The sequence below is a fragment of the Falco peregrinus genome, chromosome 3 (assembly GCF_023634155.1).
Source record: "Falco peregrinus isolate bFalPer1 chromosome 3, bFalPer1.pri, whole genome shotgun sequence".
Taxonomy (NCBI): domain Eukaryota; kingdom Metazoa; phylum Chordata; class Aves; order Falconiformes; family Falconidae; genus Falco; species Falco peregrinus.
This window is the reverse complement of record NC_073723.1, coordinates 88,202,162-88,217,255: the sequence shown is the minus strand read 5'-3', so window position 1 is coordinate 88,217,255 and position 15,094 is coordinate 88,202,162. Positions and strand designations below refer to the sequence as shown.

Genomic DNA, 15,094 nt, shown 5'->3' with positions numbered 1-15,094 from the left:
GGCACAGACAGGTAAGTTCTTCATAAGCACCTTGTTTTTATATAGGTTTTTCTTTCTGCCAGTCAAGGTTTAGATTAGCCAAGCTCCTGCATGCAGGCAAGTTAATTTGTTCCTTCTAGTAGTTAGTACAGTGTTAAACCTGCATCAGGAGAGGAAGGGATGTGATTCTCTTCCTTTGCTTTAGCGTCTGAGGTTTCAACTCAGTCCTTGAAGGGCTATTAGTTTATTATAAATGTGAAGTACTATGTGTATTTACAAAAACACACATCCACTTTTCATAACACAAGTTATGGGTGAGTAAAACCTACAAAATACAGGTTCCAGAGCAGGAGCAATTACTTTAATTACAGACTCATAAAATGTTTAATTGCTGGCAGACTCAGGCAAAATTACATTCAGTAGAATTTAAAAGTTTATATATCAGCTCTTACTATTTGGAACACGTGTGCTGTATTACAAACTAAGGTTCACAGATAACAGTCCTGTACAAGATGGCTTTTAAGTCTCTGGTGTTTTCTTATGCTTAGTTTCCCCCTGTCTCTGTCTATGAAGGATTTAACTCATTTCCCTAAACACCTCATTCAATATGCAGTTAGAGGGTAACGGAATGAGGCATGGAGAGGAAGGCAGTTCATCACACTAGAATGTTTTATGATGCACTGGGGCAGCCTGCATATGCAAGCAGGATGACACCAGGCTGAGAGCATTTGTCACTGGAAAGGATAAAAAGGCAGGACAAAAGAGGGTATCTGAGATTTAGTCCATTTGAGTGAGACTCTTAAGGGATCACTGAAAAAGTTATTCTTGAAGTGGAAGATGATGGGGAGAGATCAGATAATTTAAGAGACAAGAATAATGGATGATAGATGGAGGTAGACTTTGAAGCTGTAATCGACACAGATGATAAGAACAGTATATTTAAACATGCCAGAAAAAGCAGTTACAGTATTCAAATGCAACAGCAAGAGGCACAATGAACAAGTTTTATCTAAAGGAACAGAGAATTACTGTTCCATTATGTCAATTTTGTGGTAAGCATAACACTAGTCTTCCTGCAGCACTTTCATCTGACTCCAAGTGCATGTCTAACATAAGAGCCAGAGAGTAACAAGAGACTCTCAGAAAGGTCTTCCAGTTCTTTTGTAAATCCTGCTAGGTTGTGTTCATATTTATTTTAGACCCATCCAGATTCTGCTACTGCTCCTTCCAAGTTAATTTTGAATTTGGCAAGTTTGAATAGTGGCATTCTTCCTTATCAAAAAGGAGATACAAACTCATTTACCTGCTGGAAGTAATTATTACTGAAGCTTTTATGCTAAGAACTCAAAAGTCAATGGCATTTAAAGAGGAGATGGATTAAAATATGAAAGAGAGCATGCTCCCACATCTGCATTTAGCACAAATTCTTTTCTCCCATGTTCGTTGGCTAGTGAAACCAAAACTTAATTGACAATCTTTTTAATTGTAGCACTGAATATCCATGGTAATGTCCAATACAGTCCCTTCACTTATACTCCATGCGATAAAGCCTTTGAACCGTATAACTAAGAAATAAGCCAGCACTATTATTTTTTAAAAAGTGATGAATTAGGCTTACATTTTACCTACCATTCAAGCTGACTAGGTACTAAGAGAGTTAGCCTCCCTTCCTCAGACAGATGTTGAGAGACATGGTGGCAAAAGTTTTCAGAAAGGCAGCTTCCTTTTCATCTGTACCTTTCTGACCATCCAGTCATGCAGCAGCTATACAAAATAAATTAAAAAAGTAAACTGGCATGAGACAGCATTTCTCTCACAAAGCTGAGACCATGTCCCCTGTTCTGCCATGCACTCTCGCTATACTTTCCATAAAGTTTCAAAAGACATTTTCATAACTAACAAAGAATAAGGAAGTGGAATGAAGAATTTCTAATACTGGAGAGTATCCAGTGAAGGGCTACAAAGATGATTAAGGGGCTGGAGCACCTCCTTTCTGAGGACAGGCTGAGAGGACAGGGAGAGGAGAGCTGGGCCTGTTTAGCCTGGGGAAGAGAACACTGAACTGAGGGGCGATCAAAGTTGGCACGTGTCAAGAGGATGGGGCCAGGCTCTTTTCAGTGGTGCCCAGCGACAGGAGAAGGGGCAACGGGCGCAAATTACAACGCAGGAAGTTCCTTCTGAATATGAGGAAGAACTTCTTTACTGTGAGGGTCAGGGACAGAGCGCTGGGAACAGGCTGCCCAGAGAGGCTGTGGAGTCTCCTTCTCTGGAGACATTCAAAACCCACCTGGACACATTCCTGTGCAACCTGCTCTAGGAGATCCTGCTTTAGCAGGGGGCTGGACTGGATGATCTCTAGAGGTCCCTTCCAACCCTGAGCAGTCTGTGATTCTGTGAATTTCAGCCATGGAAAGAGGTTTGTGTTGGGCGTTGTAAAGATGTTGGATATGAAGAGAAGTTTAGACACAGAAGTATTCCTGATCTTTCAAAGTGTTTTATGGGAGGAGGGGATTGATTTCACTAGCTCTTCTTCAACTTAATTGCATGTTTTACTTTGACCTTTGGCCACATTGCAACAACGACAAAACCTATAAAGTGTTAGTTAATATTTCAACTAAACAGTCAGGTAACATTCTGAAAATTAATCTGTAAGCAAAATTTTATAAAAGGTGCTCAAATTGCTTGTAATCTGATCTGTTATATTTTTACTATCTTCCATCTAGGCATAAGTCTTAATATGACTATGTGAAGCACAAAACAGTATGTTACAAGGTTGACAAGGCTGTATCACAAAAATCCTATGGCTCCCAATAGGTATCCTTCAGAAAGTACATGAACCACTGAACCACCAGAGGAAAATTACTGCCTGCCTTTAGGGTTTTCCGAAGAAGAGGAAGAGTTATATACGTCAGATTTGTGGCCCACAAAGTTCAATGGTTTTCTTTTCCCTAGCCAGCACTAAGATGCTAGAGATGGACAAAAAGCTCACACTGAACAGTTATGCAACACAATGCCTTGGGCAAATGACTTCTATCACACTTCCCAGAGTGTTTTGTAAGTGTAAGACTTACAGGTTGACAATCAGTGTTTTTGCATTTGTAATACCATCATGTGGAGGTCAAAAGATTGGCAGTACACCCATCGATACCAAAATAAATGGGGTTAACAGTGATCCTGCCCAAATCTTTTAAGACTGAACTATTTTTAATGCATGTTTCCAGATATCTCTTGCTAACAAGGAATAGGAATGTACTGTTCAACAAGCAACTAGATTTTCTGCACCAGTGCCAAAGCATATGACTTTAAGCTATGGAACATACAGCAAGTTTCAGGTAATCACACACGTACTTTTACAAGCAGTAATACAGCTTGGCAAGTAGAAAACAATTAAGTAGGCCCAACTGGATACCACAAGAAAATTTCAAATCTTTAAGGAGGGCTTTCTTCCTCTGAAGCCATTAGGCAATCCTTAAGGCATTTATTGGTGTAAGAAACAATTAATTTCAACAGGGTAGGTGTGCACTAGTTACAAAATCCTAAGTCCTGAAGGGAAAAAACAAGCACAGCCTAAGAAAAACTAGAATGAGTAAACTGAAAAGGATGGAAACAGTTCTGTGCAAACACTACTAATATCTGAGGGAACATGGAAGGGATCAAGCAGAAACAAACTACCCCCTTCTCTCATTTGGGTCTTTAAAATTCATTGCATTAACTTCCAATCACTTATTTAGCCAGCTCTTGTCTTCAAGATCTGCCTCTTACATTATCATTACTTTCTCTTACATGCAAGTATACAGATTGATCAAAGCCTCCTCAAATCATGGTGAAGAGCTGCATTCAGTTTTGCTCCATGGGAATTGTTTTCTAATGATGTAGGAAATACTCTAGTTCAAACAAAGATTCTACAGTTTAAAAGAATTCTACCTTCTTGACCCTGCAAGAAAGGATGAAGAGAGGCCTTGAGCCATCATTGTGTACAAATGCCTTTTCATTGTTTACCACTAACTTCATAAGGGAAAAACACTCAAACAATTCTTAAACACTCAGAAACAGTTCTTATAGAAGTAGGCTTTAATGATTCCGGTTCACAATTGTCACTGGATCACTAGCAGGTCCTCAGATGACATCCTGCATGACATATCGAGAAAACCATAAACAAAAAAAACCAAGGCAGGTGTAATTCTGCTTCATTAAATATGCAAATGTTTGACTGGAAAAGAGAAGTGTTGAGTGTCCAGAAATTGCCAGTCTAATAGGACAAGATTTTTGTTTTCTCCCAGACTCTTACACCTTACCCTCCTTCAGTTCTTCAATGAGTACATCCCACAGACATACACACTTGTAACCATACTATTTCACCTGTGAACCATGTTAAGCTGGCAAGCCTATTATTGCCCAGTCATTCCATTTATTTGTCAAATACTTAACTTTTCTGCCAAGCTGGTTTATGCTAAGGTTTTCAAGTAGTCTGGCCATCTCTTGAAACGTTAGCTAGACTGATTTAAGTATAGCTTTAATATCAGTATTGGAAAGAAAGGCATTTGAGTTTATCTGGCTTTTCCTCAGACTAAATAAATGTTTGGCTGAACACTTCTACTCTTACATTGCAGACAAATATCACTTATTATTCCTTCCATGATTAAATGCAAAAGGGACACTGGGTTCTACTTCAGCATCCGACTGGCTTGCAAAACGATACATTGTTTGGACTTAGGCCTTTTAAAGAGTAAAGTGGCATTTGTCCAAGGATAATTACTAATGTTTTGAGTTCAAATCCTCTGGTGCTCCACCATGCCAACAGACAAATAGCATGTTGCTGTGAAAGAGTAGCTTTTAAAGGCAAGGCTGACCTTCATCCCTCTGCAAGTGTGGTTATACCCCCTCACAAAAATTTGTCAATTCTCAAAATAAAGTAAGATCAATTCCAGAAGATGCTGATCCAACTGATTTTGTACAGATGTCTGCCCCATGATTAATTTTGTTCTACAGATCTACAATAGGGACAGTAGCTTGCACTACAGAGGTAGTAGCAGCTGAAACAGATAAGATACTCCTTGTAGTATAAACCTGATCACAGCTTCAAATTCTAACAAACTATACTTTCACTAGGACAAGTCTGTTTTGCTAGCAAGGGTAGTTTTGTTTTACAGCCAGCTGCTTGCACAGGAATCTCACACGAAATACATTACCAGCTTATTATACTGCTTACACTATAGGTTTCTCAATCACTTTAAGCTGGCATAAACAAGTACTTCCTCTAAAAGCAGCACCCTCTTCTTCCTTTTCTTTGCCCCAGGTTCCTTACTCCCACCCCTTCCTGCGCAGCCACACACGTATCTAAGTAGTGAACCAGAAAGTGTAACTGATCTAGGTTGAAAACTAAGCTGACAAAAACATGTCCAAGAAGCTAAAAAGATCCTTTATAAAGTCAGGTTAGTTTTATCTGATTGCATGGCTGGATGGATCCATACCAACATAACAGGGGAAGGGAGGAACAGAGGCAGCTAGAAGTATTACTTTGGGTAGTAAAACCTAAAGCCAGTGTAAAATTACAGCTCACACAGAGCAAAGAAGTTGTCAGTGGATCCCTGCGGCTACAAGGTCAAAAGGCAGACGCACCAGCGCAGCTCGAGATGCCTTCTTTTCAGAAGGCAAAAAGAAGGCTCTTCAGTCATGCTGTGAGAGCTATCATGCATTCTGCCCCCTAGTACTTGCCAGATGCAAGGCAGAACACTCCTTGCTTAGCCAACAGGCAGCTATTTTCTCCCTGGTTGTTTTGTGGCTCTGTTCCTAATTATTAGCAGCTGTTTATAGTAACAGAACTGGCCACAGGGGAAGTTTCTTTGGCCCATGTCAAGACACAAGTGTTCAGCCACTGCAGTAAGAAAAGGATCTAGGTAACATACCTGGACTTTTTTGCCCAGCTGGACAAATGTGGTCAACCAATCTATTTGAAGTTCAGCAAAGGGGCTGTATCCTTCTGTGGTCTGATTAAGTTGTTCCTTCATAAAAGTTTAGACTCAAAATTTCCTGTGACTTTCTAGAAGAATCATGATGTTAAGTGAGTCATGAGGCCTTTGGTTCAAAAGGGCAGCAATTACAAGCAGGTAGTTGTTTAAATTCTCATTAAGACTTCTCCCATAGTTAAATGCAAACATCGAAAGATTTTTAGCTATTGCTTCCTAAAAAACAGAACTTCATTAACCCTATCTGACAGGAAAGGCTATAGTTGTTCAGAAATAATTAAAGAAGTAATTGTGCAACATATTACTTAATAACAGTCCCATATGTGAGCAACATTACTCCAGATCCTGAGAGAAAAGCCAACCTCTAATTTTAAAACAGTCTTAACATTAAACTGGACTAACCTGTTTTGAATCACTAAAAGCCTGCCAAAGGAAAAAGGTTAAGGCTAACTGGGTGCAATCAAGAATCACATTCAACATGTCCTAACATTTAATTCATCATTCAGGTAATCAAAGACACTGAAACACAACAGCATAAACCAGCTTGTTCTACAAGGATACTATGCCTAAGCAACCCTACAACTGACAGCGAAAGAAAGCTTAAAAGAGATTTTTAACAAGTTCATCTTGAAACCTGAGATTTAAGAAACTACAACATATAAGGAAGCCACTGGAAGCAGCACAGTGCTTTTGCATCCTGACCTACTTTTAAGGCTACCACAAAATTTAGGCCACTGAAGCAAGATCTGGGAGGCTGGAAATCATTCTGCAGCATGTTGCAAATGAAGTCGATATGGAGCAATCCACCTCAATGGAGAAGCAGCGTTTCTTTCCACTTCTTGCAATGAAAACTTTCGCCTGCCCTCAGGACTCTTCACACACTGTAATCCAGTCGATGTATCTTACAACCTTTGCCTTGCTGTTGTTTAAGTCAGGGCATAACTTTTGAAAAATATACTCAGCTGAAAGAAATTATTCTGGCACCCCTCCTACTATTAAGGCTGAACATAAGACATCTCAACTCCCCCAACAAATCCATAAAAATATCCAAACAACAATCTAAAACAATAGTAAGGGTGTGTGCCACTTCATTTTGAAAGGGTTAATGAAGACTTCTTGCACCATTTCCTTGGTATGCACACAAAATTCCAGAAATTAATAAAACCTGACATAAACAGGCTTCCAACTCCAGCCCTGCCAATATTAAAACTTCTGTAGGGTTTCCTGCCTATTTCTTTCCATAAAGCATGGCCTTGATTAGAACCTCCCTGGCTTTCTTGGGATCCTCTTTCCACCCCTTCCAGCTTACTCAGAAAATGACCAAGAATAAGATTTTGGCTCATGCTGGAAGACATGGCGATGCAGTCGCAGCTGGCAATCTGTGCATGACAAGCTCCCCTTATGGGCTTTTTTCTGCCCAGACATGCAAGGAGGAATAGAAAGCTTAAGATGCAAGGAAGAGAAATGAAGGTCCTCATGACATCAGGGAGATCATCTTTGTAACAGACAGCACTACTTCCTCATTCTGCATATTTTGGGGGTCAATGTCATTGCCACAGCCTGATCATTACTGGGGAAAAGATGTAGGAAACCATAAGTCTTTACAAAATTACTGGAACAATTCTTGGAAGCCATCTTTTGAAAAGGCATCCAGAATTTCACGTGAGACAGACTTTATTCAGTGCATTGGATATTACACTGCTCTCTAAAGGCACTCGCTGTTACTAATATTAGATCAGAGTACATTGTTAAGTCACTGCTGCTCTGCTTTTAGTAGGAAATACTTCATTTTCTTAAACTGGGTAGGTAGCCTTATCTGATTAAACTTATTTTTTCTTTTATGCTAGGTAAAAAACTTCATATATGGCCCCGTTACCCTCATATTTATTAATACAGATACATTAAATAAACAAACATTAAGGTGGCATGGACAGAAATAGCAACAGAGAAGCCTTCCTACCTAGTGGAAAATCTAACAGCTGGGACCAGCAACGCTGGAAAAACAGGCACTAAGAAGCAATGTTACACTACAGCAAAGACACAGGCATGCCTTAGTGATGACAACTGGATCTCCAAGTAGCAGGTTCTACCCCCAAAATTAGGTAAAGGTTAAGGGCAAGATAGCAAGCACTGACAGCTAAGTACTTTCGATACCAAAAAATAACCATCTACTCACTACATAAGCACAAAGAACTCATAACTCATGGGGATGCACATCACTCAAGGCCAGCGTGCAAATATTCTCTTATGGTCTAACAATGCTGCAAATAACTTTCACTAAGAAAATCCACTAATTTTGTCAGAGAGGCACAAACTTCAGTCTGGCACAAGCTAAGCATGGCTCAGCTTAGGCATGCCCTACTAAAAGATCCTCAAGTTTTAAAACCCTGTTGAACTCTAGACTTATCTCCCACCAGAACTAAATTCATTTATTCCCTCTGTCTCAATGACAACAGTAAAAGAAAATTAAGGCTATTATCAGGGAACATCTTAATACATTACCAAGTGGATTAACTGGAACAATCTTACCTTCATGCAGAAGGAAGGACAATGTCTAACCCAGTGGGGCTGGTGGTGCAAGAATAATCAGTACATCGTTGCCACTAGCGCTTTTTTATTATTTTTTTTCAAGTTCTTTCACCAAGGCTGTCCTCCTGATTGCAGTGTGGGAAATGCAGTATACCAGTGTAGCCACTTGCAAACTCTTTGCTACTCTCCAGAATGAGCAATACTTTCTATAACAGGTTGAGATTAGTGTTTTGCATGAATATTCATCCATAAAAAATAGTCAAGCCAGGACTGATTACTTAGTTCTGTATATGCAAAGTTAGATATTCCTTGCAGATATTACTGTACCTATGATGAAGAGTGCAACGCTTTATTTTCACGTACTGGAATTTGAACTAATTATATTCACTGCTCTGAAAATTCACAGGCTGGTTTCTTCAGGCTGTAAATGCTTAAGAAACCCAAATACTGCCAGAATATGTATTAGACAATTAGAGAAGCTATTCAATAGATCAAGACAAAAAAAAGAGCACAGCATAGATCTTCATATGCAGACTCCCCCTCGCATATCATTAACATCTGCAAAGTTTAATTCATTGGAATTATCTCCAATTACAGATCCCTAAATGCATTACCATCATTCAAATCTCAGAAAACTCTGTTAAAGTAAGCTTTTGAAAGCACCCATTGAATTTTGTTCAAATTGTACAAATTTGTACAAAGATGGAGAAATTAGGTCTTGGCTGGATTTTATTAACTCTTCACATTATTACTCCCTTAGAGAAAACCCAGAACAACACAGAAGAGGGTTTCTCACACCACAGAATTTCTGAAGGGTTTGTAAACAATTATATATAACTGGTTGCATCATCGTGCACTAAATATTCTCTTTTTGCTTTCTTTGACTGGAGTCACAGATCAAACTGGTACATCATCACTGTGATGGTTTAGTAATAAGCAACTGCTTACAGCCTAACCTGCAGTTGAGCCCACACTGATTCAGCATGATTGCTGGCAATTGTCTCATCAGCATAAAGGAGATATCTCTTCCCTTCCACCTCTTCCCCATCCCAGCTTCACATAGCTTCCCTCCATTTGGGCCAAGTAAAATATTCTAACATCCCCTGATGAAGTGTTAAATGGAACTCACCACTATAGTATTGAAAGAAATGTGTTTAGAGATACTGAAAGCTGCTTAGAGATTAACTTTTTTTTCCTTACTTACTTCCTCCTTGGCATCCAAGGAGGCCTGCCTCCTGCTAATGCAACTGTGCTGCAAAGGGTGCAGTAAAATAGCTGCTTCTCAGCCACATGACCTCAAGCCTGTGATGCAATGGAAAAAACAGCTATAGGTTAGGGCAGCAGTTTTATGGTGCAGCACCCTGGGTAAACATCTTCAGTGCCTCCCTTCTGAAGCACAAATGATTACAAACAAGCATTGAGACAGCATGCTTCATAAAAATTATAGCTCAAGCACTTGAGCAGATCCCTGCTCCGGTTTTTCACACTGTCCCAAATACCAGAATGACAGACATGTTTATGTTCATTGCCATTAAGTATAGCCATCTGATTTATTTTCTCAATTATTTAACTAAATACTTGAACTGGCCTAGCAGCGATGCATAGCCTGTATTTTTAAGTAAGGTGTAAGATAAAGAAACAAAATTAAGAATCCCCTCTTAGTACCAATTATCAATAAAATTAATAAATCTTAATATCAGAGAAATACTGTTTGGCTAATAATATGAATAAATCACTGCTTAGAAGGGTTATATCACAACACTGATTTCAGACCATATCTACACCATCTAGGAACAATACAGTAAGAGCTTCCAAAAACAGTACTTTAAGCAAAGTAGCTTAAACTTACACATTTAAGAGTTACACCTTCTGGAAGAAAGCAATACAGGTAAAAAACAGACAATACTTTGACCAACACAGTATATTTACAAACCATGCATTTTAGAAAAATTAGTGCAAGTAATGTGATTTAGCTGGTTTATAAGCAGCCCTGTGGAAAGCTGGTGGCCACATTTAAGAGCAGCTTGATCAGGACATATTTTGAATTTGAACTATGTACACATGCTATTTTAGTAATGTGTTTTGCGAAGCTGCAACCCTGTTAGAACTGGCAGGATAACATATTTACTGACACACAGGCTAAAATAATAAGAGGCTACAAGTTCTTGGCAGTTGGACTCTATACATAAAGACCGGCTAGCAGGGAAATATTTAGAGGACAGACACCCTCGATTTGTGATTTTGTAGAACTATGAAACACTTAGCAAAGGCTTGTCAGAATTTGATATTTTTACCTAATTTGGAAGTGACTGTTAGTCATTCTCCTCCTATAGGACGCATGAGCTCCAGCATCCATGACACTTTTAACAGCATACATCTGGACCATTATGGGATCAGACTTGCAGCAGTTCTGTACCAAAGCCGAAACCTTTATAGTCTGCTGTTGTATCAGCGCAATCACTACTGCAGTTCTGACAGCTGACAGGCACCTTCGGCAGGTGAAAATGAAAGTAAACACGTCTCACAGTCTAGGTTTGGTACTGTCACATTCAGAAAATTTGATCATGCTCTGTCAGTCCATCAACTTTTCCTCTATGCTTGCTGCAAAATATACAGCTGACATCGTTCAAGGGAAGTTTTACATAGGACCTAAGGAATCCTTTAGGGGCAAAGCTACACTATGAGATGGGGGCAGATCTCATCCACACAAACATAAGCATTATCACAATATCTGGAGCACAGATCTTATGCCCCTTCAAATCCGCACAGAGACATTTTCCAGGGGCAGAGTGGTTAAGAGGTATCAGCATAACACTTTTGTCAGCTGCATTATAATTGTTACAAGCCAGCTGGGGCTACCACAGGCAGGCCACGAAGGCACTAGAGATGCTAACCTATATTTAACTAGCTTGAATATTGGGTTGGTCTTGTAAACTATTATCCCCCTACCCCATCAAAATAAAAAAAAACCAGCAAATGCTCTTTGAAAAGCATCTAGTATCTTGCAAGCATTTTCTGTTGGCAGTTACGATGAGCTATACAGCCTTAAATTACCTAAAACATCCTCAGTGAATCGATATTACAAACTAAAGCAGTTTTTCAATGTCTCTAAGGACAAAATGTTGTTGCAATATTTTCTACTGGACTAGGCAGGCTTTTTGTAGTAGAAGGAGAGTTTCTTCGCATAAAAAGGATAAAGTCAACAAATCATAGCCAACATTAATTTAGATGTAAGGTTCAAAGTGATTGCACTTGAGTAATTTTCTAGATGCAGGGCTGCTGGCATAAAGAACACTGTAGCAAGAAGCTCAGCCTATACAAGCATGACTGACTTTAGAAAAAAAGCTAATCGAGTGGTTGGTTGTTTCTTTACACACAGCTAATTGCATACCAGCTACAGTACCTTTTGAGATCATTCTTGGAGGCAGAATGAATTTGTGGTCAGATAGTATCACAGGTATTTCTGTAGGTGGATAGAGCTGCTTTAATACTTGCAGGCACTGAAAGCAGCATGTGAGAAGATCAGGACAAGGGAAACACCAGAACTTCAGTACACAGAATAGCATGACACTGAAGTGCAACAGCCAAGTTAGCAGGTTATTCTACCAGACATCTAATATCCTCAGAAAAGCATCAGATCCTCTACTCAGAAGTGCATGCACTAGAGTAAAAGAACAAACAACAGTTTTTCTCATGCTGTTACCCTGGATAGATCATGAAGTTTCAAGCCAAGTGGGAAATTCAGTTGGGAGATAGGGAAAGAAATAGCATCCTGAACACCTAACAAAATAGGTTTAGGTTTCTAACTTTGTTTAGAGACACCAAAATACACATGTAGTTAGCATAAGACATCTTCAAAGGAACGAAAATAAAAGGGACGCCACAGTCAATATGAATACACTTTCAGTGTAAATAAGAGCTACAATAGATTCAGGACCCCAGAACTGGTCCAGTGAATGTAGATGAGGACACTTACGTTTTTTAAAATGTATACCAACTACAGCTTGGAGACTAGCAAGTGCAACTTGTTGAGTGTTGATTTGAAGGACAAACAGGAACAGCAACATCTTGCTCAAAGTAGTAATTCGGATTAGTCTAACACGCACATATAAGGGACCTCCTATTTCAGGGGCTGCATGGCTATTCACAGAACATATCAGAGGAAGAACTGACCACACTGAGAGCTGATCAATGAAAGCTGCCTTTAATGCACTGAAACTCTGCTTACGCATCTCAACAGTTTGACAGAAGCCCTCTCTAAACTATTAATTATTCTTGAGTATAACACATAGCAACAGCGTGGGCTTCACAAAGATAGTTAAATAGCTCTCCATTCATCTTCTGTCATCCACATACCTTTATTATGCTGCTTTAAGTTTGTGGTTGCACCACTGACTGTTCCACATCTTGTTCTGCTCACGTTCAGTCTGGCTTCACCTCTGCTGCTCTGCTTGTATCATAGAAGAAATGCTGGTACAAGATTTTTAACCTCTACTCTTTGCCCTGTTTTAATCTTTTGTGATTCAGCAGAAGCTGTTGAGAATACACATACCACAAGCTATGGCATCCAGCTCTTTGCTTTAAGCTTTCATTGCTTTCTGATCTTAAAAGTATAATGGATAGGCTTCCCACTGCTCCTCTGGAAAGCTGAGCCTGACCTTAACAATATTCTAGATGTTACATTTCCAGCTCCCTAATCTGTCAATCATGATCAACTCCTGGTGGCTTCTACTTGCTATGATATACTAATTTCTCCATTTCCAAAACTGACTTGATGTTTATCTTCAGGAGATGACAACTGCCCACAGCAGCAACGAGCATCACTAATCACATGCAGGGGTCAGATAAAGTATGATGTGAGCTCACATACACCTGGTTGAATGTTAGGTGGTTTTGAGTAGATAGATTTCTGAAAGGGATGCTTTATTTCTGTGGTGCAGAGGAAATCACAGGCTTACATGTGGGGGTAAGGGGGATGACAAGAAGACTGTCAATTCCTACAACAAAGGGATGAGCTATAGCTGCCAAGTCAAAGTAAAATAGTTGAATCAAAGAATGGTTTGGGTTGGAAGGGACCTTCAAAGACCATCTAGTTCCAACTCCCTGCCATGGGCAGGGACACCTGCCACTAGACCAGGTTGCTCCAAACGCCATCCAGCCTGGCCTTGAACACTTCCAGGTACGGGGCATCCACAGCTGCTCTGGGCAGCCTGTGCCTCACCACTCTCTCAGTAACAAATTTCTTCCTAATACCTAACCTAAATCTACCCTCTTTCAGTTTAAAGCCATCCCCCCTTGTCCTATCACTACAGGCCCTTGTAAGAAGTCCCTCTGCAGCTTCTTGTAGGCCCCTTTAGGTACTGGCAGGCTGCTATAAGGTCTCCCCAGAGCCTTCTTTTCTCCATGCTGAACAACCCCCCCCCCCCCCTCTTAGTCTGTTATCTTAGGAGAGGTGCTCTAGCCCTCAAGCATCTTTGTGGACCTCCTCTGGACTTGCTCCAACAGGTCCATGTCTCTTACGTTGGGGCCCCAGAGCTAGACAGTACTCCATGTGCAATCACACAGGAGTGTAGAGGGAAGAATCACCTCCCTTGACCTGCCAATCATGCTTTGTTTGATGCAGCCCAGGATAAGTCTTCAGACAATTTCTTTAAATAACTGCTCTACTTTAAACTGATAAGAGAAAGTATTCAGTTAATTCTGGTACAAGATAGCAGCTTGGCTCCCAACCCAGTTCCCATGAAGATAGTTAACACTTATAGGATTCCTTTCTCTAGCATTAAAACTAACTAAATTTATCACACATGGAATTGACAAGGGATAGCACATTTGCCCCTGAATTATTGTGCAAATTTGGGCTGGTTCCCTCACTGCAAGGTGTTTAAAAGCAAAAGTTTGTTGGGATTAACAGACTTATTGTTCAGGTTAAGAAATAACTTCACTGTGCATTTGGCCAAGTTCCTGAAGAGCAGAAAAAAAAAGTTTTTACCTTGACATAGTAATGTACATATTAGTCCTAAGTATTTAAATTGTTACACCTGCTTAAAGTATATGGCTGTTAAGAGCAGACAAACCAAAAATATCAAGTGAAGGAGGCTTTGAGTGGCAGAGTTACCCAGGTCAGACTGTGGGGTGATGTCACTTTTGCTTACTATTTCTAAAAAGCCTGCTGCAAGCCCTTTGGCATATTGGATGGCTTATAGACCTTCTCTGGTTTCAGTTAGAGACTTTTAGAATATATTCTAGACAACTGGAATTGCCTAAATTTGGTCACTCAAGAAGTCTTCCAGGACAAATCCTACCTAAACACAAGGGCTTTAAAAAGAAAATCAGCAGTTATGCAGGATTTCACAGGTCTTTTATTAATAAGCATTAGTAGGTGCCATGCATCCCTATATTAAGGCTCTGGCAACCTTAGAGGAAACCACCACAGAAGTGAGTAGGACACTCAGATTGACTTAGAACATTACAACAGCTTCCACAACTTTTACTATAAGGAGTAACTGACTCCAAAATAGTATTTCTGAGTAGGGTTTCAGGAGCTTTCTAGTGTTGGTCCAGAAATATCATCAACTCATGCACTGCAGCTTACTGAACAAAGATCTGTAAGGACTGCAAAA

General features: G+C 39.9%; 1 protein-coding gene across 6 annotated transcripts in view; it reads right to left on the bottom strand.

The window, feature by feature from the left end:
• The window catches only part of SLC45A4 (solute carrier family 45 member 4), a 90,353-nt gene that overhangs the window by 41,717 nt on the left and 33,542 nt on the right, over window positions 1-15,094 (bottom strand). Inside the window, exon 2 of one of the 6 annotated variants that reach the window (XM_013294879.3) lies at window positions 1,609-1,743. The exons of the other annotated variants lie outside the window; for them this stretch is intronic. The gene's annotated coding sequence lies outside the window, so the exon portion shown is untranslated. The remainder of the gene's footprint in view (window positions 1-1,608; window positions 1,744-15,094) is intronic. 6 annotated transcript variants of the gene reach the window in all.